General features: G+C 43.9%; 1 long non-coding RNA gene across 1 annotated transcript in view; it reads left to right on the forward strand.

The window, feature by feature from the left end:
- Nucleotides 1-4204, forward strand: part of LOC103515604 — a 14299-nt gene extending 10095 nt beyond the window's left edge. The window contains exons 2-3 of the long non-coding RNA XR_003393273.1: nt 2129-2221; nt 4081-4204. This is a non-coding gene — a long non-coding RNA (uncharacterized LOC103515604). The remainder of the gene's footprint in view (nt 1-2128; nt 2222-4080) is intronic.
- The last annotated feature ends 635 nt before the right edge of the window (nt 4205-4839 follow it).

A 4839-nucleotide genomic window follows, 5' to 3' on the forward strand; every position in this document is an offset into this window, starting at 1 on the left:
TATCCCATCAGGATAAAATCCGCCTCGGGCGGGAATCGAACCCGCGGCCTAGCGCTTACAAGGCAGACGCGCCACCAACCAAGCTAACTAGGCTGGCGTGCCAAGGTTTCATAGTGAGCATAGTGACGTTTTAGGTTTTACCTCCGTTCGCAAGGCAGACGCGCCACCAACCAAGCTAACTAGGCTGGCGGACTTGGTTTTTCTTCACCAAAGTACGAAACTCAACAGGCAGGCTTTCTTTCAATGTAATTTTTTTCAGAGTCATAATCCATATTGGATGTCAGACCGATTGTCAAATAAAATAAAGAGGTTTGATAGAGGTCTGTAAATCTAACGGAGGTCTTTTTTTCCCGAAATCGAACAGAGAAGGAAGACGGGATAGGAGAAAGCCAGGCGGCCACAAAACGAACCTGTGGACAAGTTATGGTCCATTCGGTGACAAGTTATGGTCCATTCTGGGACAAGTTATGGTCCATTCTGGGACAAGTTATGGTCCATTCGGGGACAAGTTATGGTCCATTCGGGGACAAGTTATGGTCCATTTTCTTTCGGAAACGGAATCGATTCCGATTGCCCAGAATGGAAACGAGCAATTTCCCAGATGGTCTTTTGATAGAGGTTTGTCCATTTGATTTTAAGTATTCGTTTGTCCCGGACAGGAATGTGGCCCATGATGTGGCCTTTACAATGCAGACGCGCTATACCCTCCAAGCCAATTAGGCTGGCTAAACCAACATTTAAACCATAGGGGTTTAGCCAAACAAGCAATAATGACTTATATGCTACAAAACGGCATGGGTCTATGTCCTACGATGTATAAGTTTACGTAATAATAGAAAACATTACCCACATAATAGCAAAGAGACATAATTAACAATTAAAACATAATCAAGTACCGCTTAACATTATAACATACTAGCTGAATTCCGTCGCTTCGCTCCGGAATCCTGCTAGTTCATCCCGAGGTTAAGTATTTTTTTCGGGTTTGGAAGTTTGGATTGCTCCCAAATTTAGACCCAGTGACCAGTGATGGACCACCCAGTTTTTTATCTGTCGGGGTTATGATGTGATTCTCAATTATAAAAAATAGCAAGGATATGACGTCATCAGGACACGTCAGTCAACATAACAATATGGAGTGCGGACATAAGTGATAGAAATACATAAGTGACTTACATTAGAAATACACAGGCGAAATTCATAAGAATTACATAAGAGATTTAGATTAGAAATACATAAGAAATATATAAGTGACGTACATAAGAAATAAGGACATGACGAATGAGCATCAAATATTTTACAGGCGATAAGATGGGAGTGAGCATACTGTGACTTGAAAGATTATGCTCAAGTTTAAGTATCACTGATGACCAAATCTATTGACGTACCTACATATATCTAAAGCAGTGTTTCTAACCTAAATTTTAAAAAAAAAAAAAAAAAAAAAATCATTCACGATAGCCACAATGCCCTCACGTCACGTCATGTCACGTTAACTCATGAGGAGTCAGAAAGATGTAGTTCAAAGTTTTCCCATAATACTGTAGGTAATTTTATTCACGATATTAGCCACAATGCCCTCACGTCAAGTGAGCTCAAGTGACGTGATGGTGTGTTTCTACCTCCCAGGACCCCAATTTTTCCCGACCCCAATTTTTTCCGACAGCCCCAGGAATCGAACTTTGGACTTACGATTATAGAGACGGTCCTGGTTTCCTTGAAGTTGATCTCGTATCCTACTCCGCCGTCAGGTAGAGCGAGCTGGTTGAGAGTGACTGGCAAGATCTGGGGAAATCGAAATGAGAGATTTGGTTCGAGTCGAATAGAGGTAATATTGTGTTGGATGAGAAAGAAGAAGACTGATCATACACTTCCAACACTTCAGACATTTCCGACAAATTTTATATTTTGCTTCCTATGTTAAGTAATGGTAGTATGTCGGAAGTGTTGGAAATGTCTGATACGGATAGGTGTGCGGACTACCATTACTTAACATAGGAAGCAAAATATAAAATTTGTCGGAAATGTCTGAAGTGTTGGAAGTGTATGATCAGTCTTCTTCTTTCTCATCCAACACAATATTACCTCTATTCGACTCGAACCAAATCTCTCATTTCGATTTCCCCAGATCTTGCCAGTCACTCTCAACCAGCTCGCTCTACCTGACGGCGGAGTAGGATACGAGATCAACTTCAAGGAAACCAGGACCGTCTCTATAATCGTAAGTCCAAAGTTCGATTCCTGGGGCTGTCGGAAAAAATTGGGGTCGGGAAAAATTGGGGTCCTGGGAGGTAGAAACACACCATCACGTCACTTGAGCTCACTTGACGTGAGGGCATTGTGGCTAATATCGTGAATAAAATTACCTACAGTATTATGGGAAAACTTTGAACTACATCTTTCTGACTCCTCATCTGATGAGCACATACACTATCAGGAAGACCTGATCAGGTACCGCCGAAAAGATCCGTCTGTCAGGTATACCTGATGAGCACACACTTCATCAGGTAAACCTGACACGTGATCAGGATTATGAGTGGCTGGCCCATCGCAAATTGGAAGCGTAGACGCGCAACTTTAAGTTTGGTTCTGGTCCTCTTTGAGGCCAACTTTGGCAACCCCTGACAAGTTTTAAATCGGAAGGTTTACCATTTCTATTAGCAACTCCAAGTTTTCATAATGAGATAGTTTGCAAGTAAACAAGGTACCTTGCGAATTGGCAGGCGCCATTGTTACACTGGACTTCGAAATTTTCAGGACATTCGTGGATGTGTATATACATATAGGCTGAACCCATCTTTTGGAGCAGTTACCCCCACACAGAAGCCTCGGAGTGAGCTTTTTGTGTATGATAGGGGACATTAGTTTGTTTTGTTGAAGAGGCCTTGTTTTTTTAAGAGGTTTGACAGAGGGAACTGTAACTGCTAAGGTCTTATCGTCCCGAAATCGAAGAGAGAAGGAAGACAGCCTGTCTAGACAGGATAGGAGAAAGCCAGCCGTTCCGAGAACGAACATTATCCCATCAGGATAAAATCCGCCCCGGGCGGGAATCGAACCCGCGGCCTAGCGCTTACAAGGCAGACGCACTACCACCTAAGCTAACTAGGCTGGCTGAAGAGGCTTTGATAGAAGGAACTGTACCTGCTAAGGTCTTATCGTCCCGAAATCGAAGAGAGAATGAGGATGGGATAGGAGAAAGCCAGCCATCGAATTGTCTCTGTTTGGGATAAAGTTCCCCTGGTGGGAATCGACAATCGACCCCACGTCCCAGCGCTTACAAGGCAGACGTGCTAACTAGGCTGACAATGCTGACTTTTTCTGATTTTCTCAATAGGTATGTTAAAAATATGTAGATCTACCTAAATGTTTTGTCGGTACCAGCTAAAGTAAATGTTTTGTCGGTACCAGCTTTGGTTTTCTAGTTGGCTTTATTTTATATGATTTTATTGTTGATATTGGATAAGTTCTGAGGTCAATTTGTTCTCAATTTTTTGTACTCTAGTGTAGAAAGATACAAAATACGTGTTGACTATTTAGAAAACTTTATAGTCGCCAAACGTAATAGCAATTGCTTTATACTCGTCGGTTAAATTGGTAAAAGGAAAAGGAAGGTCTGTGACCTGATTTCCTACGTGAGTTCACTTCTTCTTTTGAAGAGGTTTGACAGGGGGAACAGTAACTGCTAAGGTCTTATCGTCTCGAAATCGAAGAGAGAAGGAAGACAGACTAGCAGAAAGCCAGCCGTTCCGAGAACGAACCTCATCCGTTCAGGATAAAATCCGGGCAGTAATACAAGCCGAGGCCTAGCGCTTACAAGGCAGACGCGCTGCCATCCAAGCCAATTAGGCTGGCGAGCTTTTTAAACTAATTCTAGAGAGGAATTCATCCAACATAATTAAGGAGCGCGGTAGCGCTCCGCCCCGCCATCTGAATTATATGAGCGGCTGAATCTTGACTAGATAACTAAGCAGCTTTCCCTGTACATAAAAAGCCGAAAGTGGCTGAGTTTTAAGGCAATACGAAGAAGGTGTAATACGAATATACGAAACTAATAGTTTATTTTCCATCTCCCTTCCACAGGTGACCCCGGCCCAAAACATGGCGTCCGATGAGAGAGATAACATCACCCTCAACATGCTGCAGAAAGAGAGCACGACGGCCACACAGCCTGAGGGCCGCAAAATGAACCAGTACCTGGCGGCCACTATTGGTAAGTGAGGGTCCTGGACGCTAATATTGGTAAGTATAGGGCCTTGGGCGCCACTATTGGTAAGTGAGGGTCCTGGACGCTACTATTGGTAAGTATAGGGCCTTGGGCGCCCCTCTGTAGGGGGGAGAGGGCATACAGCCTGAGGGCCGCAAAATGAACCAGTACTTGGCCGCCACTATTGGTAAGTATAGGGCCTTGACCCCCTCTGTAGGGGCCCTGGGTCCCCTCTAAACTTTTGGAGCCAGGCCTACAGTAAAGGAGAAAAATTGATTGCTAAATACACGGCCCTGGTAGGGGCCGTTCGTTGGACTTACTGTGCCTGAAGCATTACCTTAATAGTCTGAACGAATAGTGAGAATCGGGCTAAAGGATATGTTTCTCATAGACTCGCGTGGTCTGTGTCGTAGCGTGCCCATCCTGAAGTATGTCCCTGTTGTTCCATGTCCCTCATCAACTAAGATGTTTGGCTAGGAGACGTTAAACAGAGATAGTCTACTCTAGCGTCTAGCTGTGGGACTATAAACAGGAATGAGAACAGCTAACCCCACTTAGTTCAACACCAGAAAGTAACTCTCGTCGATCGACGACGTGAAGAGGTGAATCTATGTTGTCGAGGCAGTGTACGGTTT

Source organism: Diaphorina citri, unplaced genomic scaffold (assembly GCF_000475195.1).
Source record: "Diaphorina citri unplaced genomic scaffold, Diaci psyllid genome assembly version 1.1 scaffold1380, whole genome shotgun sequence".
NCBI classification, from domain to species: Eukaryota; Metazoa; Arthropoda; class Insecta; order Hemiptera; family Psyllidae; genus Diaphorina; species Diaphorina citri.